Below are 25690 nucleotides of genomic sequence, written 5' to 3' on the forward strand. Positions count from 1 at the left end.
TAGGATAACAGTTATAAAGTACAGAATCAAACTCTAGATACAAATGTGGAACATTTTCAAGTTAATTCAGACCTCAGTTAAATAGTTTGGAGGGGTTTAGGGATATGTTAATGAAAGTGATCCATCCAACAACTAAGTTAATGATAACTTGAATATAGCGAATATGTCTGTCGAGAACCCATAAATTTATCGGTTTTGAAGAAGCCTTTTTTGTCGGAAAGATCTGGTTCAGATCTCTTCTAATATAAGAAGATCATTTTAAGACTATAATTAAAGATGAAATAACTGGTCTCCTACGGTTGGTGGCGAAGATTTTACTCACTGAATGTATGATTTTTCATCCGGAAACTAATTAAGCTATGCAAGACAATACATTCAATTTACACAGAAACAAATAGCATCCTTAGCTATAACCTCGATAATGATCATCTCCATTATCAGTATGATTTATGTTTCCTAACAAAACTCAAAGTTTAGATTCGTAAGCACAATTCATCTATGTTTTTGCTAAATACACTCTATAATTTAACTCTCTTATTCCTATCGAAGGTGGCATTCATCACATATAAGGATCTGTGTATAAGGATGTTGACCCATGCATCGCTTTCCATCTTCGCAAATGGGATTTCACTGTGTGCTGCTCTTTTCATCCTATAACTGAATTGCGCAATCTGCTGATCCACCTCCTGTAGTTTTTCCATTTAATACACAGTTGTGATTCATATTACATTTCGCTTTCACATTTGGTAAATCGTTCACTACACAAATCATCAAACCTTTCAAAATGTTTGTAGAAGCTGTTGTCAGAATTCGCTACATTCTGCATTTCGAATACATTCTCTAAAGAACTGTTGACAAAATGGCTAATTTGAACTCAGTCCTTACCAGTCTATCCTATCTGCCTATATTTTTTTTCATTTTTTCTGGGATTATTACAATCTCTACTCTCTCTCTCTCTTCCGGCGTAAACATATCACAAATATTTCATCTCTACCAGAATCCAAAGAATTAGATTTTCACAAAACTGATCATGTGTTACGTAATATCTGAATAGATCTTAAGTTTTTAAAAATCCCAAATCAATTCAATAATTGACACACCCTCAGACATTTTGAGTTGGTTCCCCCTAACAACTCTATAAAAATTTGTACTTGAATCAGTACAAAACACAATAATATTAACGACACATATATCACCAATTCACTTCGGGGGTCGCAGTATATTGGAATAAAATTCGAATATACTTTTTTCAGTGAAGAAAGCCTTTCTTTAAAATACTGGTTAACAGACTTCCATTATGAACGCCCCTCCCTTGTACTGGTTTCCCTGTCTATAGTCGAGAAGTCTCAGGATTTTACTTCAGTTCCCTTTAATCTTAGGGCACTCGTGATTAGTGCTAAAGAATATGATTAGAGGTTTAACGTCCTAGATTCAATCTTTTTCAGACTAATTTATTTCTTGCAGAAAAGTAATATAAAAATTTCATATAAAAATGTCAAGCAATTTACCTCTCGCATGCTACCTAACCTAGTAAAATAAAATATATATATATACCTTCGTTCAAGAAGGTTACTAAGAAAAGGTCTTATGAAATTGCAGATAAGTTCAGAAAAAAAAAAAAAAAGCTTTCGATCAGATTTAACAAATAATATCAAAATACTGAAGAACTTAGCAATAATTTTCTTAAGCAAGATGAATCAGAATGCATACTTGAAACATTACACATAATATGATAATTAAATTTTTTTTTTTCTTATTATTATTATTATTAATTCATCAGGATCGTCATCTGATGTGACTGGTACTCTAATATTATGGTGTGGTTTATGTTTAAAAGCATTCCTGTATTTTTCCTGCATAGATAATTTAGAGAATTATGTATGCAGCGTAACGGACTCATTTCTGTCTCTCGGAAACAGATGAATTGATTAGGAATTTTGTGGCACGAATATGTATTTCGTATCAGTAGGATTCACAACATGTTTCACCTTCTGAAGGTTTTTGGTTATTTGCAATTCCAGCATTAGCTTTCTCGGTCTCAGGCTATGATTCTGGGATTGGTTTTCAGACTGTAGCTCAAGGTCATATACCTTTTAGTGCCTTACTTAAAAGTATTACTACAATGGATTTCGTTTACTCTACAGATTTGCGATCTATTGTAGCTAGTACTGATTTTCAGCTTTGGCTGGCAATTAATTTCCAGATCATTATTATTTTTTTAGCAGTAGTAATAGCAGTAGTTGTCATCCTACAGTAAACCAATATCGTTGATGGTTGGACTGTCGATAACATTAGATTTAGAAACCAATAGATTGTACTTTGCAGGATATATGTAAGACAGAAGATGGTTCCAAATCGCAGAAGAAGAAAAACTTATAAAAGAGAAAGAAAAACTTAATTCTATGAGTTTGGAATTAGACAATGCAGCGTATTTTCTTACTGCACGTGTCTTAGCAGATTTACAAAAGTGTAGAGAAATTATGATACAATTGGGATGATCAGTAACCACGGAAACAATTTTAAAAAAATCAAGCAGAAGAAAACTGATACGTCTTGGTAAAAGAGAGTGTGCAACTCAGCAAACTTCGGGACGCAGGGCTTCTTTCCCGAAAATCCCCAATTTCTCCACACATTGTTTGGAAAATTCCCACTAAATACCACATAAACTAAAATGTTTCTAATTGACATTAAACAAAATAAAATTGTCTTTCAGGTTAAATTAAAACAAGAGAACCAGCTGCTAGAATTCCTTTTCAGTATATCGCTGTTGCTCTTCCACTTTTATTGTATCTACGTCTGTCCTCTACCACGGCCTCCCTCATACTATATTCACAAACAACTACAACTTCTCATTCCATAAGGAAAACGTCAATAAACTTGCCTAATCTTCACATATCTCACGCACAGCTGGGCTAACAAGTTCTTATTTTTCTTACTGTCGTCGGAGATAATCTGGCATACTCTGTTATTTCTTCATATAATAATAATAATAATAATAATAATAATAATAATAATAATAATAATAATAATAATAATAATAATAATAATATTTGTTTAATTAATTTCATTTGGTTTTAATTTTTTTATTACATTGCATGCATTTCTTACAGTTATTACATACATTTGATTACTTATGATACATTACTTACATTTGTGTTTACATATAATACATACATTACATACATTGGTTTACATGCGCTACGTACATTACATGCATTTGGTTACATATGATACATCTTGGATGAGAAGTAATTTCTTTGCTTTCATCCTCGAAGCTTATATGTAAGCTTATCTGAGGATGACACCAGTTGGCTATTATTTATTGGTTTGTTTGCTGTGTTGGGAAGCTACGAAATCTATGATTCAGAAATTCGGCGCACGCGCACACACACATGCACACACACACACACACACACACACACACACACACACACACACACACACACACACACACACACACACACACACACACACACACACACACACACACACACACACACACACACACACACACACACACACACACACACACACACACACACACACACACACACACACACACACACACACAATAACTTGGAATGTGTTGATGCATCGCTGAACTGGAAGCCTGAACGAATATATTGTGTTTCATTAAGTTTGTATGTTATTTTGGGTGCGTGTTTCTTGTTCATAGTATGTCCTTAGAGCTCTTTACAGGCTATTGTAGTTTGTAAAGTTTCTGTATTCAAAAGGTAATTTGTTTATCATGTGTGGGATGTAGAAGCTTCGCGTAGCCTTTCCGTAGTGATTATTGTACTTATATGTGATATAATTAGCTGTGTCAGATCTTGTTATACGGTATGCATTTCTGACTGTCCTGTAGTCGCATCGAAATAATATTTGAGCAAAGCTGCATAGTGACATAAATGTTTTGCTGTCAGTAATTTGTATTCTGACATTGCAGTGTATATAAAGTCTTTGTTTTCTTTTTTGTTCCCAAAAGATCAGTTTTATTATTTTGTACTATAGCGACATTAATCTATTTAATTTGTCGGGTGCACCGAAAACATACGTTGTGATAGCGTATCGTAGACTATTTTGGCATAGTGCTTTGTATATTAGTGTTTTTTAGACGTGTGGGGACTATGTCTTTTTGACCTGTAGTGTTTGCCATTTACTGTTCGGAGTTTGTTGTATAGATGGTTTATGTGGCTATTCCAGTTCATATCTGCATAGAAGTAAATTCCAAGGTATGGTATTTTTTCAATTTGAGTGACTGCAGAGGTTTTGCTGTTCTGTGTGTTTTTTATTTTCGAATGTGGATGTTGGATGGTTAAATATTTGTTATTAACTGGTCAAGACAGTGGATTTCTGAATATCATTAATTTTGTCTTTTCTGAAATTAGGTGTATGGAGTTTTTCGTGAGCCAGTCTATGATCAGATTTATGTCGTGTTGCATATTTGTTTGGGCTATGCTTGCGTTATTATGGATGGATATTTTAGCTGTATCTTCTGCGTATCGAAATATCTTACATTTGAGACGTAGCTGATTAATATCGTGCATGTAAATGTTGACTAGAGTTGGGGAGAGTACAGCTCCCTGTGGTACTCCACAGGTCACTGGTAGCTCTCTACTTCTGTTTTACCGATACGTGTGATATGCTTTCTATTTTGAAGGTAGTTTGTAAACCACCTGTGAAGAGGCCCGTCTATTCCAACATGCCTCAGCTTTTCCAACAAGGTTTGATGTGTTAGTGTATCGAATGCTTTAGTTAGATCAATAAAGACTACCATGGCAATTTTGTTTTTGTCTAAGGCGGTATTAATTACGTCTGTAAAGTCTTCCAAGAGAGATGTTGTTCCCTTATTTTTCTGAAAACCATGTTGTGTTTTGGGGATGATATGAAAGGTCTCTGTGTATGCTGTGAGTTTCTTCAGTATGATCCACACCATAATTTGGTTGATAATTGGTAATGTAACTATGGGTCTGTAATTGCTGATTAAATTATTTCTTTTTTCATTTGTATACGGGTATAATTATGGCGGTCTTTAGCATACTTGGTATCTGTCCTGTTGTAAATATTTTATTTATTAATTTTAGTAGGATAGGGATTAAACTAGTTGCATGATGCTTTATATTTTTAGATCTTATACCATCAATTCCTGGTCCTTTGTTTGGTTTGAATTGTTGTATTGCTGAGAGAAGTTCTGCTTCTTTTATGGTTGGGAAACATAATGTCTGTTTTGATTGTGGTCCAAGTGGAGGGTCACTTTTGTGATTAGGGGAATATTTCTGTGCAATTCTTGGATGGAGTCTGCAAAGTATTGGTTAAAGTCATTTGCTAGTTGTTGGATAGGTTTTGCGTCTTTCATGAAGCTGTGTTTTATGGTTTCGGAGGCGGTATTTTTGCAAACACAATCTAGCATCTCATTGATCAGATGCGAGGTTTGTTTCATGCTGGTTTGTGCAGAGGTTAGTTTGTCTCTGTAGTAGCTTCTTTTTGCATTTCTGACTTGTGTTGTAGGACGATTCCTTGTTATCTTATATTCAGTTTTTAAAGCTGTGTTATTTGGATATCGCTTTAATTCTTTCCATAAAACGTCCTTTCTGTGTATTTCTAGGATTAAGTTTTGTGTTATCCGAGGAATTTAGAAATTGTTTTTGATCGAATTCGGACTTTCTTCGTAGCCTTTTTATATATTTCATCCAGTGTGAGTTTAATGTTGTTGTATAAGATATCTACTGAATCTGATGCCAGGTGTTCCCAGTCTGTTTTTCTTATTTCGTGGTTGATTGTTTCTTCGTCTATTATTGTTTTCTGTCGCTTTTCCTCTGTGGGACATTGCATGGGTATTGTCTTGGTGTACAGGTTTAGAGCGGTGAAGTAATGGTCTGCTACTTTGCACTTTATGACTGATGCAGTGTAACTATTTGGTGGTGCTCGGACGTTTATATGATCTAGACAGGATGCAGTGATGGTATTTACGAATATTTATTCTCTAGTTCATGATGTTATTGTTGGTATTAGATTGTGCATGGATAGTGTGTCTAGGTATTATTGTACAGTGTTGTTCTGGTTTTCATTTGCAATATTTATGTTTATGTCGCCAGTTATCATTAGGTGTTCGGTTGAGCATATTTCTTGGCTTGAAAGCCAGCAATTGAGTTCGTGTAAGAATTTTATGATGTTTAGGTTTGGTGGCCTGTAAATAGCATTTAGTATTATGGGATGCTGTGTATTCGTGATATTAATGATTTCGAGGCAGAGGGTTTCAGCATGCTCAAACTGATAGGCCATTTCTTTTGCTATTAATTTTTGTTTCATAAATATTAATATTCCACCCCCTCTTCTTGTTTGGCGGCATGATCTATGTTGCTGGAAGCCTGGAATTTGGAAAGTAGTCGCTTCGTCATTAGTTATGGATACTTCTGTAAGAATAAATATATCAATAATATCAGTGTAATTCCTCAGATAAGCCTACAATAATAACCAATGTTTTCGGATGCTTCTAATGTTAATATGCAGGATTGAGGGACCTCTCGCTTGTACTGTGTGTTGTTTCCATGCATCAAGAGATTCGAAAGTACAATTACTGATGTATTCTGGTGTAATTACATCTATCTGACGGTTCACATTCATTTTTGTTGTGTTCAGATCTTCTTATTGAACTAAGTTGGAGTCTTTTGTTTCACTCTGGCAACCTGTCTATATCTTCCGAGCTTTTTATTTGTATAGACTTTGAAGTCTGTGACTTTCTCAAGAATATTATGCCGTCTTTGATGTATAAAAATTTATACTTTTTTCTGCTTTTTCCTTTCTTGCTTTGTACAAAAGTTTCTGATTGAATGGTGATAAATACTCAAATAGAAAGATTGGCGTATTGTCTTGCGATGCATTTAAATCCTTGACTACTGATTTTTTCAGTCTGCTGGCTTTTATGAGATTGTCTCTTGTAGCCTTGCTTGTCAGAGGAACTATGACTGCTGCCGGTCGTGGCGAACTTTGTTTTCTGTTCTTCCTGGGAGACCGATTTATGGTCTGAATATCATTATGCTGTAGGGGGATGTCAATTGCATTGCCTAACTTTAGAACTACGTCTCTGAGATTTTCTGTGGATTCTGTTTCTCGAAGACCGTTTATGACAAGGTCTTCTTTATGTTGTTGTTGGTTTAAAACTTCTTATTGTAGTTTCAGGGAATTAAATTCTTGACGGAGTTCTGATGTGTCTTTTATCAATTTGTGCTGCCTGTCAGTTAATGCGTTAATGCTGGTTTTAATGTCTTTTACCGTTTGTAAGACTTCTTCGACTTTTTTCTTCGACTTTTTATTCTCTGAGTAGCAGACTTCTTCGAAGTCTGCTACTCAGAGAATAAAACTCAGATCCTCCAGATGGAAAGGTTAGCAAACCAGGCTTTTATCCCTCTCCTCTAAAACCTTATCGCTTCTGATTTCAAAAAAATAAAAATAAAATAGAATAAAATAAATACGGGAATGGATAGAAAAGTAGGAAACATGGCTATAAACATGGACTTTGAGGTTTGAAATATGAGTATGCATGGTTGGTTTTTAACTTTCATATCCGACCTGCATAAGAAAGGGGTGATGCAAAACCTATAGCATTGTGTTGTGTGTGTGTGGGCGAGAAGGTAAGAAAAACGAAGGAAACTCTTGGCATTTTTGAATAGGCGAATATCTGTGGGAAACTTACTGTTAGGTAGGTACTTCCAAAGAACAGTAATCATATGGGAACGTGCAGGTTAAGTAGTCGGACCAGAGAATTTAAAGCCAGATTTTAAATGGATGTTGACCAGTGCTTACTGTGTTGTTGTTCTCACTCTGTTTTAAGAAAGTGAAGAAGTTATAGTTGCCAATTCAGCACAGCACTTTAGAGGAAAATATTTGAAGATCAGAGAAAAGACGGAAACTGATCGTCTATGAATGAGAGACAGATAGACAGATATAAGGGGAAAGAGAAAGGGAGAGAGAGAGACTGCAGTGGATCTGTGACAGAGGAGAGTAAAAAAATAACGAAATTCCTATTTTCTATATAGACTCAATAAACTTACAGAGGATTTCAGTGCATCTCTCTTAACGTATGCATGCCAGTTCTTTGCCAAGTATCCCACGGTTCTTTGGATCCTGATTTCTACAGAGTTAACATTTGTATAGGTGAGAAGAAATGACTTTAGCAGAAAACCATGCCAGCTATTTTTAATAGCTATAGGAGCTACGGAGAAAACGGGTTTGTGCCAGGATAGACTGGAGATGTAGGTCAGTTGAAGAAAGAGATCTGTCTTGCTAGAGGAGCAGTCAGGAAATCGACTTTTCAGTACAGACACAGAAGTCTATAAGGATGCCCTCACCCCACAGAAATATAACAAAAAGATTAAAATTTATGAGTCAGGACATTGGATGTGGTAAGGTTCTGATACTTGAGTACAAGGTTTGTCCAATGAAAAGTAGGAATTGAGTACACTTAAATCAGCAAAACCATGTATCGGGTTTGAAGTCAGTAAAATCGAGTCATTTATATACAGAAGGAAGAAAGTAAAGGAAATTACAGGACTCTGGTGTTCTTTTGCATTCATGGGGAAATATGAGGAGAGGAAGGCATCCAACATGACTCTTAATGGCCGAGCAGACAGAACGTTCGCAATCAAATTCAGTGGCTCGGAGGACAATCATATAATGATAGTATGCTGAGTAGCCTTTTGTGGAAAATTCGACCACATGCTTTAGAAATGTAGAGAGTAAATGTAAAAAACGTTTCCATGGCTTCAGTCCCGAAACAGATGAAAAAGAACAGAAACATCAGCTGTGTATCTAGAGTGGCAGAATCCATGTAACACGTCACTAATTAAATAATGGATCTCCATGTAGTGCAGTAGTCGGCATGGATAGTTTCTAAAAGAACCGAATGAGAGCAATTCAAGGGTAGTTTATTGCCTTACCTATGTCAGCTTTCTTTGGAATGTTTTGGATTCAGGCCTATTTCCATATTTTAGATGGCAGCTAAATAGGATAACTTCAGGATAAGAATTTATCAATTAACATATATACGATATACGTTAATTCTAGAGTATCGATTTAACACAGTGGAATGAATACCACCTGATTCAGATGTCTTGTTTCTGTCCAAGTTATTAAGAAATCTTCTGATTTCTTTTCGCGCATGACCGAAATGGAATGAAGCTAACAGCGCTATTAAAGCTGAATGGAGCCTTGCCTTGTTCATCATTGGAGGAAATAAAAGAAAACAGTGATGCCAGTAAGCCTGCCTTGTCTTTGCATATGTTACTATAGTGTCATCTGGATGTCAGAGTAGCAGAAACATAAGCGGGCAAAAGTGGCACCTAATGGCCTTGGCGAGGGACTGGACGACTCGACTCTCAATGCGACTGTGGACAGGTTTACAGCATTTGGCCCTTTCATAATTTGGTCTGGATCTGTCAACTTCCTTTTAGAAATATTGCGAGTTTCTCTGTAGGCGGAATGTACAATGAAGTTTTGGTCTTGTGCCATTAGTGCTATGGTCATTATTTTTTAAATGCGTTAGCACACCATTTTAAACCTCAACGTTTCGATGGGGGTATATAACGTTCAGTGCAATTGTGTATGAAGGCCTTCATTCTGATGGAAATCTACACACCACTAGAATCTAAAGATTTGATGATTGAACAATAGGCTTAGAAATTACAGCGAATTCTCTATATTTAAGTCTCCAAGTTATATAGCTTTCAGTCTTAAGCGATTTCAAAGGAGGAGAAAATTGTACCGGAATACATTTATTTGTAATATATCTTCTTAAAGTAAATATCTTAGTAATTATGTTTGATTACAGTTAATCTTCAGGCAAAACCAGACCTCATTACGTGATACGGCCATGCTTGTAATTAATTCATGATCAAATTCAAACTAGTCATATAATTTAAATATATACTTCCAATGTTGAAAATGGAAGGTCAAAAATTCCGGTTTTCGAATAACCTTTGGTATAATGAAGAAACGAACCATGCTTGCAGCTTGGCCCAAATTTTTCTGTTTCATCAAAATTGACCTGCACAGGATAGCTTCTTTGTGTGTGTGTGTGTGTGTGTGTGTGTGTGTGTGTGTGTGTGTGTGTGTGTGTGTGTGTGTGTGTGTGTGTGTGTGTGTGTGTGTGTGTGTGTGTGTGTGTGTGTGTGTGTGTGTGTGTGTGTGTGTGTGTGTAACAGACACACTACCGTAGACTATCACACTTGATTTGCGAGTGAACTGTATTTCATTAAGTTTCTTTACTTAATCCAATGCTTTTAATATAAATGATTCTCCTTTTACACATACGTAATTTATACTAATTATGAATCGTTTGCTGTTCGAAATTCATTTCTAATATCCCAGTCTACAAGTATAACGATATAATTACATTTAATTCAGGTGTCAAACACAACTTAGAAACTTGGAAATTGCTCTCTAAGCTGTCATATCTATTACGTTTATGAATCAGAAGGATTTATAAATACATAGCCTGCTTGGTAGAGAGGAAAATTCCAAGTTTCTCTCTCTCTCTCTCTCTCTCTCTCTCTCTCTCTCTCTCTCTCTCTCTCTCTCTCTCTCTCCCCAAGATAACCCTCCTCAGAAGGGAAATTTCTCTTGGATAAACCACTGAGTAACGAATTTATTAAATAAACTACTGAGCAGTTGCAATCATCATTATCTATTAAACAGATAATGTGGTTGCGACGATCATACACGGAGCAGTTAATAAATCGGTTCATTAACTACAGACTTTCAGAAACATTTGGGTATATTTTTCGTGAAACGTGTTGCCATAATTTATTATTAAAGGTATTGTTAAAAATATACAGCGTAATCTTATTCGAAAATTAACTTTCTGAAACATTTATACCTGAAATGATATTCGGATCCACAGCTTCCTAAGCGCGAAGACACCAGTTGTTATGCCTCTGTAACTAAGTCGGTAATGACGATGCACCCTGTTAGAAAAAACTAAGTCGGTAATGACGATGCACCCTGTTAGGAAAAAAAAGTTCGAGACCTGTATTATCTACTAAGAATCATTATAAGGACTTTTTTCAACTAAAGTGAATTATCCAATGCAATACTGAAGTGGGTATATGGAAATTAATCCGGCCTCACAGTTTTAGTTGGTTCGGCAGTAATTCAGAACAACCCATAACTCTAATTAACCAAATCAGCTAATATTTATGTGGCCAAAATATTCTTATAATTCCTTGTGTTCTCCTGTTATTTTCATGAATTTGGAATTTAAAACGTTTCTGCGAGGAACAGAACTACAGAACTACAGAAGATTAACTACAGACTTTCAGAAACATTTGGGTATATTTTTCGTGAAACGTGTTGCCATAATTTATTATTAAAGGTATTGTTAAAAATATACAGCGTAATCTTATTCGAAAATTAACTTTCTGAAATATTTATACCTGAAATGATATTCGGATCCACAGCTTCCTAAGCGCGAAGACACCAGTTGTTATGCCTCTGTAACTAAGTCGGTAATGACGATGCACCCTGTTAGGAAAAAAAGTTCGAGACCTGTATTACCTACTAAGAATCATTATAAGGACGTTTTCAACTAAAGTGAATTATCCAATGCAATACTGAAGTGGGTATATGGAAATTAATCCGGCCTCACAGCTTTAGTTGGTTCGGCAGTAATTCAGAACAACCCACAACTCTAATTAACCAAATCAGCTAATATTTATGTGGCCAAAATATTCTTATAATTCCTTGTGTTCTCCTGTTATTTCCATGAATAAGGAATTTAAAACGTTTCTGCGAAGAACAGTAAGCTACAAACCACTAAGTAATTAAGAATAAGTAATTAATCTTTCGTTTTTCTAATAGCTGAAAATATAAAAGTGAAAATCAGAAAAAAATTGGGAATAATTTTATATAAAAAAAAAATAATTTGTCTTGATTCATGTTAAGCACTACTAATTCGTAATAGCGAAAATATCGGTAATAAATCTGCATTCATTCATGTGAATTTGGGTAAGAGAAATCGCCTTTTTATGCATAATTGTAAATTTTTATTTTATTTTCAATATGTGTCTTTATATTTTCTTATTTCTCTTGTCACCTTTATCAACAACACCATGAATAAACCAACTAGAACCCATACAGTTATTCAAGGATATAGTTCTTTCTTTTTAAGAACCTTCAAATATAACGAAATGCACATTAAATGAAATGTGAAAGAGCATATATTATTGTTATTAAAATAAATCAAATCTTTAATAAATACATCTGTTTTTTAATTTTATACTGGCCAATTCTTAAATATATCTCCTTTATATATCAAACGTCCAGTCATTCAACGTGATTCATACTTGAAAGATATACAATTTCATTATGACAAGGCCTTCAGCATAAAGTACCTTCGAGAAATTGCCAAGAAATTAATGCCATTTACTCCATACACTGTGCAGTAGAAAGTAAATGAAAAATAAAAAAAACTGTATGTTCTGTTTTCTACCCTCTCATTCTTCGCATACCAGATGAAAGCTTCTTTTTCCAATGTTGTGGAAAACGGAAAGTTGCCAAATGTCAAGCGATGCAAGGATTTCTGTCCATTTACTTTTCACCAGCAGGCTATTTTTATTATTAACAACTCAAAGAGAAGGTGATAACTTCATATTTAGTAGCAAAGACATATACTGTACACCATGAATTACAAGCATTAATATTTGCTCCTAAATAGTATATGTAAGTAGTGTTCACTTGTTCGAGGTCGGATGTAGGTCTGCCAGAGAAAACCCTTAATACCTAGAAGAAAAAACTCTATAGAGACAGTCTTAGACCAATGAACAGTGATACAAATGCAAACAGAAGGTGAAACATATATTTTGCAAACATTGTATGACAAACCAATACACAAAATTCACCAACCTCTTTGTATCAATAGTTCCGAAACTCAAATTAAATAACCACTCGAAATCCTCATTCATAACTGCTAAAACTAGCCGATAATTTCTAATAATTATACAAGGTACAGTCACTCTCTACATTTATGGAATGAATACTGAATGTATTCTGTCCGCATTTATTATAATTCTTGTTAGGTAAACATGTGAGCCACATTTCAACAATAATCTAAGGGAACACAGGCAAAATTGTATCATGATTTCCTATCTCTTATAAGTTAAGTTCCTTTTAATTAATCATACGTCCTATTGACTATTACTATATCTGAATACGCTCCATTTTCAAGACATTTATTAAAAACCATAGAGACTAAATCTATTTCATATTTCACCGTCGCCTAAACTGGACAACTTGATAACGGTATTTCGCTTGGTTGGGATTTTATTAGTTAAACTGATGATCGTCTGAGTTGTGTTAGTGATATTATTTCTTAATTTAAAATTTCCCTCTCAACGGAAGAAGCAAATATTAGCCAAATATACGTCAAGTTAGCTAATGACCGATTTAACCCAGGTGGAAGTGGCTAGGGTTTTCCTCGCGAAAATGTAGGGTTTTTCACTCAGTGAAATAGACAATCCTGCCAGAAGAACAAACACATAGGCACACACAAACACAACTCAATAGCCTCCTAATCTTAGTTGTTTCGTTATAATTCCGAACCATAATCCAAATTCTTACCCAGTCGCATATACTTTAGTTCGTTAATACTCAGTATTAAAATTCACTAAATGAAATTTGTTTGAATACTTTCAAATAACTTTGAAAAGAAAACAACAGTGACTAATATGTTCCGCTTCACGTTATCAGCAAAGCGAGCTCTGTTTGACCATTAATCTCTTAGGAAATTCATACTTCTAAACGTTTCCAACTGTCTATCTTTCGATCAGTTTCCAATCCTCCTTTCACTAATTATCACAACCCAATTTGGCACGTTTTATTCAGCAGCATCTGAATAGGAATACTATCGGGTGCGTTGCTGTAACCCAAATAAACTGCAATACGGTGATTACTTTAGTCAATTGTCTTCGTTATATCATCATGAATACCAGCATACGTATAACTGATTTTCTCTTAAAAGGAATCATTTCCCTAAGACTGAAGAAGTAGCTGCTCTCAGTGATAACTGTGACTCGCTGCAGTCACATTCGATGCAGTCGAAATTTCCCTTTTGTAGCAACGACTATTACAGAGATAGCAACTCACAAACACGTTAATCTAACTTTCTATTAACGTTGTAAATAATCTTAAAACCCATGTAAGTAACCCCAAGGAATTAACATGCAAGCTTGCCATAGAAATCGGCATTAAATTCATGTCGAAATTTATATATAATGTAAGTAAATTTTAATGTACTTAAAATCAGCCTGATACCACCTTCAAGATCATTGGTAAAAGGGCGGTATGCTTCTGAAGTAGTTACACCGTTTTGAAAATAGCATTAATCCTATTTTCAAAAATAATCCTAAGATCCTAAGAAGGAACTAGGAACGGATTAAAGAAGATATGTGAGTTAATTTCATTGTGTGTGCTTATGATATGCGAAACTAACTGAGACGGACTGATACGTTTTTAAATGTTGATATAACTAGTCTAAAAATGGTTTGTTTACAGTGAGAGTTAGAATCACTAACAGAGCATGATATTCCTTGAATTGTAATGGCCTGATAGTGTTCTTAGAATGTTGATAAAATTATGTTGCATAATTTGGTGCATTTTCTAAATGATAAATCACTGACGTTTAAAGCTTAGGGTGGAGATAAAAGAGAATCTTTCCCTATTGTATGAATTTATATAATTACAGTTTAGTGTAAATAGATATGTTTGGTTTGTTTAGAGAGTGTGCTGCCTGATCTTTAATCAATGCACTGTTTCGAAATAAACATGAACCTGTGAGGGAAGGAGTTAAATGTCAGCTATGACTGTTTTCTTTTAAGAAGGGCTTTAGGATAATATTCAGAGAAAATTCTACTGGAAGTATTATTATATCATATACTCCAAGGAGAGAACTGGTGGTGCAGTCGACTAATCTAAATACATTTCCAGAGTTCTCCCGGTGTAGGAAAAATACTAAAAGTAGGGTAACGTTAATAAAGAATGAGAAGTTAGAGTATTAGAGGATAAAGAGTTAAAAGGGAAGTAGAGATAAACTGATAAAAGGAAGAATAGAGTAGATAAGATGAATTAATAATAGAAAATAAATCATATAGAGAAATATTATAATGGTGCAGCTATTTACGAAATAAGAATATACACATAAAAAACGTTTAAAACGCTTTCTAATTAATTTTCTTAATATAAACATAAGACATATTCATTTATAATTCTCTAATGCGAAATTTATAACATTTATGGCTTGAAACAACTCTTTCAAACTTTTCATTCAGAACTACTATTCCGGTCTCAGAGGTTCATTAACAATGATTAAATGTGATTTGTTTAACTTCTACTTACAACAGAAAGATACATATCAATCCTGCTTTTCACTATTTCAATTGTCACGTCATTCAAATTCCTTCCTCCTGTGGTGGCATCAGAGATATCGTGATTAAAGCAATAGTCTGGTCTTCGGTAGAGATGTACTATGGTCATGATATTTGCCTCTTGAGTTTAAATACCTCAGAAATTCAGTAATTTTCCCTACGCTCTGCTTTATTTATAATCTAGCTCTTGGAAAGGATAGTGTACTAGCATTCCTATGATTTATCGGACATAAATTATTCCCAACCTTTTCTTCCAAGAAAACGCAATTTTAATGTGGCGATTAAACCGAAATACAAGTAGAAAACACCGTGAAATCAGTGATCCAGCTTATTTTGAAATTTCATCAACATCTGATGCAACCGCAAAGTAAGATTTTTTTTTTTTCGAATTATGATTAGGTTATCTAACTTCTGTTTGTCACATGAAATCTCGAAACATTTATTCTCATATAAATATAACGGCTATGAAGTTGAGGATTTTCTAGATAACGTCATTCCCCTGTATCCGGTACCCTTCCTCTGATTAATGGGATTAATTATTTTTGGGATTAATCACTTTTTTTCTGAGAAATGATTTCTACACATTTGTTATATACTGTCTATTATTGTTATCTCTGTATAACTATAGGTGATTTTCTTCACAGAAAAAGTTGCACTTATTAAAATACACTAATCAAGAGTTGTTTATTAATATCTGGATTTTTTTTTTCATTTAGAAATTTCTAAGCAGTGTCTGTATATGAAACTTCTTTTCCTTATTTCCTTTTTATGAAAATCTCTGTATTTTAATTTTAATTATTTATTTTAATTATATCAAGTTTCTATTTAATGATTGTTTGAATTCATTTTTCATTTAATCAACAGGATCACAAACATGTATGTGACTCACCATTTTGAACAATTCAAGAATATGTTGTGAGATAGCTTATATTAGAGGAATGTCTGTGCACATCACCAAGATAATGAAAATTCTTGACTTTCAAGATACTTTAATATCCTCATCGAAAGATTTCTTCACATTTAAGTTCTACATATCATAACCCCTATATTTGTATTCCTGTGATTATAAAATCGCTTACTAGACTTTGGCGTATGGAAAACTGAGAGCATAGTCATACCGAGCCAACTCTAAACTTCACAAATAGGGTTCACTGGGGGGGGGGGGGGACAGAGAATACACTCTTAGAGCAGCAGCAGTTTACTGATTGAAAGTCTGTATAAGGAAATTTAGTGAGGAATGATATATGTGAGTAATCTGAACTGGTGCGATATCCTGATGTTATCTAAAACGTAATAGTATAACTTAACATAGCCATCGACATTAATTTATGTACCATTTAAAAATTCTCAAAGTCTTCGGCCACGTATTTATCATTTACACCCACGTATGGTTATAAAAGTTATCAAACTATAATAACATTTATGCTGCTTGAATTTTTATAGGCTTTATATAATAGATAATGAATGTTAACAGTTAACAATAAAACAGAGTTTCAAATATTCTCAGTTACTAAAAAAAAGGAAAAGTAATTTAAAGAAATGCAATGCTATTATTCGCTTTCTGGAATGTATTTTGCATATACTCACTTGAAAGGTTTGTAGATGGAATAATCACATTTGTAAAAAACAGACTGCTTGAGGATTAAAATTCAGACCGCAGGGCTAAAGATAGAATAATAGTCTACATCATCTACAGAAAACCAATATATGAAAATAAAACTTAAAATCAACATTTTCTTTAAACTATTTCAAAAATAAACTAATTACTAAACAAACCAAAATAAAATAAAATGAAACAAACAAAATAAAATAAACAAAATAAACTAATTCAAAATAACTTATATGCTTACTTATTTAAAATTCTTAATTTTAAATAAGTAAGATAGTAAGATCGTTAAACGTTTCTTAATTAAGACGGTTTATCATCCCTTTAAAAACAGCTTTTTATGTCTTTCACTTTTGTTTATGGTTTGCCTAAATTCAACATACTTTCCTACTTAATTTGAGACGAGTTTTAATTTTCAATTTGTTCTTGAAATTTTCAGTTTGCTTCTCTGTGTACTTTGATTTGTTTTCAGTTTTATACCCTTTAATCAGAGATGGGCGAGCTTTTCAACAAGGAAGGTTAGGCATCACATTTCCTCTTTTTTATCTCTGAAAATTACCATTTTCCTGAAATCGTTCATTTGAATATACTGAATATTCTGTACAGTCCATGATATTTTGGTAGTTTTTACGTTTGTTAGCTCCTGGATAGGAAATGACTGCAACTGATATCTTGTATCGGAAATTTGTGAAGAGAGAAAAACGAAATGTAACACACAAATGTATAAAATAACAAGTACCGCTAATACACAATAATCCTAAAATGCACAATACAATTTACCTCCAAATACAAAAAACATTCCGGTATTCTCATAAAAGACTCACAGTTTCTTCCAGTTACCCAAATCCCTAGCATACACACTAACATAAATGACATAACTCACATCTTAAAGTTATCTAGACCAAAATTTTATTCATGGAAGAAACCTAAATTGCAGCTACATCACCTACTTCCCATCTTTATTGACCATTTTATATATTTTCGATTCCCTTCACCAAAACATTAGTGCATATGCCTTTCTGAGAATTGCTAATATATAATCCGTTGTTTTTATCCATCTGTAGCTCAGGATTTCCCTGCTCCATTTAGTAATATTAATTTCAATTTTTCACTGGTCTCGAAACCCAAAGCGATTCTGATTTCTTCAGATTCCGTACACCTGGCTACCCGTATTTCCCATAACATTCTTCTCTCTCCCATTACTCTCCTTCTGTTATTTACCATTTCCCATTCCAAATACACCGGAGAGGTCCCTATACTTTTGATAACTAACACCACAGCCTAGAACAACTATTCGTTTGAGAATATTTTTTTTAATAATAATAATTACCTTTTCACAGTACAATACCAATTTCTTTTACGTTAAAGAAATGTATGGTTCTGTAATGTACGGATGGCTCTTTTCTCAAATAATTCTTCACATTAATTTGCGTTCTCTTTTTTTTTACTAAATTTGAATTTCGATTATAATTCCAGTAATTAATATTATGACAATTTCTTAGCAGTTGCACAGGCATAAGTCGAATAGCGCTGAATAACTTGAAATCTGTAATATGCATTAATTTTTGCCTTCAGTTGTCGAATGTCGAACTGCCTGTTGAGAACATTTCTTATAAAAGCTATCTAGTAATATCAGTTCTACTTCTAAAAAATCCAGTGCATTCTGTTGATGAGTTTTTAAAAGTGATTGTGGTTGGTTGGTTGGTATTAGGTTAGAAGAATCTAAGCTAATACCTAATACTAATAACATTTCAGTTGTAATTTTTAGCCTGTACTCTGCAATGTAGTACATCGTTCAGGTAAAATAACGTTCAATTTTCTACTTTTTATCCTTTATGACCTTCTTTTCATGTAGTTCAGCATAACCATGCCAGATCTCAAATTAACGCCGGCTAGATTTAATCTTGCAATTCCTGAATGTAGACTATCATTCCATTCCGAACATCATGTGAATGTGCCGTATGCGCTCTCCATTTAATTTTTTCCATCTTCAATATTAACCTTAATGTAATACAGCAATCCTTGAATATAAAATTCAATTTTCTTTCTCTTCCTACGAGCCCAGTCGCATCTCTCTCACTCTTCTCTTGTCGGACGAACATGTCATTAAATTGTTTCTTCTGTATTCTTACTGCCATCTTTTGCTCTCATTTGTTTTCAAAGCATGGTCTTTATTTTATTAACCATGTATCTTTTCAGAGAATGTCTGTGTTAACTGCGATTTACCCACCGCATACCACATTTCTTCACTCACGCTGTCCGTTCTCCAATCACATTCAATTTCATTGAACACTTCTTTAATAACGGTTCCGTCCATCTTATCTCCTCCATATCTCTTTTCTGGATTATTAAATTGCGACCCAACTTCCATTTTTAGTTTGCCTCACCTTTCAGTTATGACACAGACATTCCTATTACTACTGATTTGACAGAAGAGGATTTTGCTCCTGAATCTGTTTATCAATATATGCCATACATTCTCAATGAGGTACAGATTATAGCTTTCTGGCGACGAACAAAGTTGATAGAAGACGCTGTCTTGCTCGCAAAACCAGTTACATGGCCTCACTTTTAATAGCAAACTTGTAGCTATAATGGAAATATACTATGTACCACGGATCTGAACCAGTAAACAATGAAAATCGATTCAACGATGCAATAGATCCTGTGAAAGAATGTGTAGAATGTGATGCAACTTTCTTAACCAGAGGTCGCTCCATAATTTGCACATTTTTTCCGCATCATAGAAGTGTCTTGAAACTTCTATGAATCGATACTGAAGAAGCTGCCAGGAAGGAAATGTTCGAGGTCGAATCCTTACAAACTCGAAGAACCATTTTCAGTACGTTTTGGCAAAAGATGATTTAACTGATCTCAATCCGTGGTTAATAATTTTTATTTTTTTTATCTCATTCGAAAATCGAGTTTTTCTTTCAGTGATAGGAACACCTTTGCTCTGGAGAACTCAAATATTAAATTATGAAACGCACAGCCACCAGTGTTCTTTTGAACTTAGTGTAAACAACCCAATCCAGACTGAACAATTCTTTATACGCTGCTTTGTATGGCTGTAAATGTGGAAACAGCAGTGTTGTAATTTAGACTATTTAATTAGACATTTATGATTATAGCGTAAAATGGCTGATGTGTGTGTGTGTGTGTGTGTGTGTGTGTGTGTGTGTGTGTGTGTGTGTGTGTGTGTGTGTGTGTGTGTGTGTGTGTGTGTGTGTGTGTGTGTGTGTGTGTGTGTGTGTGCGTGTGCGTGCGTGCGTGCGTGCGCGACGAAAAAACTACAAACTACATTTTCCGGAAAACTACAACCACACTGTAGTTTTCGGAAACATTTAAACCGAAAATTATATTTATATTCTGAACAAATTTAGAATATGTACAATCCTGAACTTGCGAACTCTTTGATAGTTCTGTGGATATAATCCAGTTGAATAACTCGTTTATATCCACATATTATGGATAAGTTCACGTGTCATATCTTACGGCAAGGGTTCTCGTAAAATATGAGGGAACAGAAATGCCATGTTTAAATTACAACTTCAGAGACATTAAATCTGAACCCTAAAGTGTGCTTTTGTGATAAGAAAGTTAGAAGAGGATAAGAGTTGAACCTCAATTAACCCATCATTTTGAATAATGAATGGACGAACGAACGTTCATCAACATTCAGCGTGTAAAATATATGGTTAATGTTATTTAAGTTAAGGGATATTACATCCCATATTGTTTCTCAGCCGAATAAGAAACTCAAAGAGATTCATGCCGAATAAGAAACTCAAAGAGATTCATGCCGAATATAGAAACTATATAAAGTTCGGCGATTCCAAGCGTAAGCAAACACCTGGATAGTGCAGCAAATGACCCTTAAGGAAGCGCAAGCTGAGGAAACTCATAGCAAAGGTGGAGCAAGGTCTGATCACTATTATTGATAATTACCCATAATGTGAACTTAACTCCTAGGAGCTGTATTACTGTTCTACATTATTAGAGAAGGTCATTACCAAGATCGATTTCAACCTTTATTGAAGTGTATTTAACTAAATACCTCTTAAAAAAATTAGGACGATCCCTAGACCTCTCCATAGTGGCCGAAAGACCGTCCAACTCAGCGTTGATCCGCTCAGTGACAGACTCACTCTCTCACCGAGAAGAACTTCTCAGCGTTTGCTCTACCCAGTGGCAGGCTCATCCCACCACCACTGAGTTCCATAATCTCAGCGGTGGCCCTACTCAGAGACAGGCCAAAACCTATCACAAGCAGAGGCTTCACATATATATATATATATATATATATATGTGTGTGTGTGTGTGTGTGTGTGTCCAGCGTCTACCTCTCATCAGTCAGTAGGTAGACCTAGTTAATTATACCAAGATTGTAGCGAACAGAACTTACATCCCTACTATGAGAATTGCCAAGGGGTAATTCAATATTTGAGTCCAAAAGACGGCTTGTCACTAGTGGTGTGCCGCAGGGCTCTGTTCTTGGGCTACTACTTTTCAATTTTTCCATCAATGATATAGGAAAGGATTTGAGAAGAAGTGTTCACTTGTTTGCTGATGAAGAAAAGTTGGGTAGAGCAATTGTGAGTGCACAGGATATTAAAATTTTACAAGATTATTTGGATAGTTTGGAGAACTGGGCTAGGGTAAATGGATGATGTCGATTTAATATAGCAAAGCGTAAGGTTATGCATTTTGGGGTGAAAATAAAAGCAGCAGCATATCATATTGGTGGAACCCTACTCCAGGAGATCGATGAGGCCAGTGATTTGGAAGTGTTGGTGGATAAGGAATTGAAGTTTAGGGGGAACATTGCAAAAGTGGCTAAATCAGCTAATCAAATCACTTGGCTTATGAAAAATAGTTTAGCAAGCAGAGAAAAACCAGTTATTGTTCCTCTGTATCGAGCCTTGATAAGACCCCCATCTAGACTACTGTGCCGAGATATGGGCGCCAGGGTTTCTTCTTGATGTGGAGAAGGTGGAGAGGATTCAGAGACGAGTCATCAAGATGATAGCAGGTCTGTGGAATGAACCTTATGAGAACAGGTCGAAGATTTGTGGGTTGCAAAAATTGGTCGATAGGTGGAAAAGGGTGATATGATTGAGACATTCAAATTACTGAAGGGTTTCTATAAGATTAATCCAGAAGATATTTTTGAGAATAGAAATAGTGGTGGGAGGACTAGGGGCCATACATGGAAGCTGGGCAAGAATATGGTTAGCAAGGGTATTAGAGCTAGGTTTTTTACTTGTAGAGTGGTGAATGAGTGGAATAAGTTGCCAGAGTATGTTGTGGGTGCTACGACCGTGAATGAGTTCAAGGCGAGGTATGTTAGATACTGTGAGAATGTCAAATAGTTGTACTTGACATGATAGTAGGGCCTCCCTCGATGAGTCTGTCGACTCCTTGGAGTTACCCTGAATAATAATAATAATAATAATAATAATAATAATAATAATAATAATAATAATAATAATAATAATTATTATTATTATTATTATTATTATTATTATTATTATTATTATTATTATTATTATTATTATTATTATTATTATTATTATTATTATACTCTGTAATGTTAAACTATCTTATACTATTTCAATTAAAGCTATATACTTACCACAAAAAGTGCAGAAATTTGATTTTGCGAAATCCAGAACGTTTGAATCCGAGCTACGAGGAAACATTCCAAAGAGGAAACGCAAGAAAATTATCGCTATATACATGGTTTCTTCGATACTTCTCAAAATGTGAGATATTAATTCAGCGTATTTTTACACTTAACTCTTGAGGCCTTTAGGCCTTTCTTACAACTTTATGTGGAACTAATAGCGATAAATATCCAGAGTATGCTGTTTAGTAACTTTTTTTTCCACAGGAAAGAGTACAAAAAAAAATGCTCCCGGGATTCCGTTAATCCACCAATGAAAACTCGACACAGTGACCTTCAATCATACATTCTTGAATAGTCACCTTGAGTATCTGCGCTTTGTTCAAATGGCCTACTCAACTTACTTAAGATGCAAGATGATATTCTCCCGTCACATCTCTTCCTCATTTCTCTCCAACAAATTCGTGTCTCTAATTGTGTGTATGAATAGTGAATAAAATAACACTAAACATATTTAGCAATAGGAATTGGATACAAGTTAATATAGCAACTCATTACTTCCTTACGTTTATTGACAGATAGATAATAAATTTGTTTTAATGTTGATAAAGTGCTGTCGTCGTTTCACTATAAATTATTCATGCATCCCTGATTCTACTTTGATATCTCTCTCTCTCTCTCTCTCTCTCTCTCTCTCTCTCTCTCTCTCTCTCTTTCTCTCTCTCTGTCTCTCTCTCTATCTCCAACCATTGCTCTGCTATTAACAGGGGAGTAACAAAACTTCATATAAATTTTAACGAGCAAATGACTCATTAAAAGTCGTAAATCTGTTTTATTACAGTAATATCAGTACAATGAGTATGATAACAGTTATAAAATACATAATCAAACTCTAGAGACAAACGTGGAACGTTTTCAAGTTAATTCAGACCTCAGGTTAGTAGTTTGGAGGGGTTTAGCATAAGTTAATGAAAGTCATCCATCCAACAACTAAGTTAATGATAACTTGAATACAGCGTATATATCTGTCGAGAACCGTAATTTTATCTGTTTTGAAGAAGTCGTTTTTGTCGGAAAGATCTGGTTCAGATCTCTTCTAATATAAGAAGATAATTTTAAGACTATAATTAAAGGTGAAATAACCGGTCTCCTACGGTTGGTGTTGAAGATTTTACTCATTGAATATATGACTTTTCATTTGGAAACTGATTAAGCCATGCAGAACGATGCATTCAATTTACACAGAAACAAATATGCCCCTTAGCTATAACCTCGATAATTGCCATCTCCATTACAAGTATGACTTATGTTTCCTAACAAAACTCAATGTTAAGATTCGTAATCATGATTCATGTATGTGTTTGCTAATTCCACTCTATAATTTGACTTTTATTCTTATGAAAGGTGGCATTCCTCACATATATGAATCTGTATATAAGGATGTTGACCCTTGCATCGCTTTCCATCTTTGCAAATGGGATTTCACTGTGTGATGTTCTTTTCATCCCGTAACTGAATTGCGCAATCTACTCACCCACCTCCTGTAGCTTTTCCATTTAATACACAGTTGTGACTGATATTACATTTCGCTTTCATATTTGTAAATCGTTCACTACACAAATCATCAAACCTTTCAAAATGTTTGTAGACGCTGATGCTCTACAAAGATGTCAGAATTCTCTAAATTTTGCATTTCCAATACATTCTCTAAAGACCTGTTGACAAAATGGCTAATTTGAACTCAGTCCTTGCCAATCTATCCTATCTGCCTATATATATATATGTTTTCATTTTTTCTGGGATTATTATAATCTCTAGTCTCTCTCTCTCTCTCTCACGGCGTAATATCACAAATATTTCCTCTCGAGCAGAATCCAAAGAATTAGATTTTCACAAAATTGATCATGTATTACGTAATATCTGAGAAGATCTTAAGTTTGTAAAATTCTCAAATCCATTCAATCACTGACACACCCTCAGACATTTTGAAGGGTTCCCCTAATAACTCCATAAAAATGTGTACTTGATTCAGTACAAACGACACATATATCACCAATTCACTTCAGTGCACTCTCCTTTACCAAGACGTTTCAGTTTTCTTCTGCATGATTTTTTTTTGAATTGTTTCCGTGGTTACTGATCATCCCAAATTTATCACAATTTCTCTACACTTTTCTAAATCTGCTAATGCACGTGCAGCAGGAAAACACACCACGTATCAATTCCAAACTCATCGAACAAAGTTAACTTTCTCTTTTTTGAGTTTTTCTTCTACGATTAGGAACCATATTCTGTCTTACATACATCCTGCAAACTACAATCTGTAGGTTTCTAAATCCAATGTTATCGACATTCCAACCATCCACGGTAATAATTTACTGTAGGATGTCAACTACTACTGCTATTAGTACTGCTAAAAAAATAATAATGATCTAAAATAATGCCAGCCAAAGCTGAAAATCAGTACTAGCAACGATAGATCGCAAATCTGTCGAGTAAACGAAATCAATTGTAGTAATACTTTAAGTAAGGCGCTAAAAGGGTATATGACCTGGAGCTCCAGTCTGAAAACCAATCCCAGAGTCATAGCCTGAGACCGAGAAAGCTAATGCTGGAATTGCAAATAACCAAAAAATCTTCAGAAGGTGAAACATATTGTGATTCCTACTGTTACGAAATACATATTCTTGACACAAAATTCCTTATCAGTTCATATGTTTCCGAGAGACAGAAATGAGTCCTTTACACGGCAGACATAATTCCGTAAATTATCTATGCAGGAAAAATACACGAATGCTTTTAACCATAAACCACACCATAATATTAGAGGACCAGTCACCTCAGATGTCGATCCTGATGAATTAATAATAATAATAATAATAATAATAATAATAATAATAATAATAATAATAATAATAATAATAATAATAATAATTTAATTATCATATTATGTGTAATGTTTTAAGCATGCATTCTCATTCATCTTGCTTTAAGAGAATTATTGCTAAGTTCTTCAGTATTTTGATATTATTTGTTAAATATTAT

The 25690-nt window shown here is 34.4% G+C and overlaps 1 protein-coding gene across 1 annotated transcript in view; it reads right to left on the reverse strand.

Moving 5' to 3' along the window:
* Window positions 1-22747, reverse strand: part of LOC150110399 (uncharacterized) — a 54302-nt gene extending 31555 nt beyond the window's left edge. The window contains exons 1-4 of the mRNA XM_090393539.1: window positions 22655-22747; window positions 17001-17075; window positions 11430-11517; window positions 10874-10998 (exon numbers count right to left, since the gene is read on the reverse strand). The gene's annotated coding sequence lies outside the window, so the exon portion shown is untranslated. The remainder of the gene's footprint in view (window positions 1-10873; window positions 10999-11429; window positions 11518-17000; window positions 17076-22654) is intronic.
* Window positions 22748-25690: the final 2943 nt, after the last annotated feature.

This window comes from Typopeltis vanoorti, chromosome 1 (assembly GCF_054136105.1).
Source record: "Typopeltis vanoorti isolate ZY-2024b chromosome 1, IOZ_Tvanoo_1.0, whole genome shotgun sequence".
Taxonomy (NCBI): Eukaryota; Metazoa; Arthropoda; class Arachnida; order Uropygi; family Thelyphonidae; genus Typopeltis; species Typopeltis vanoorti.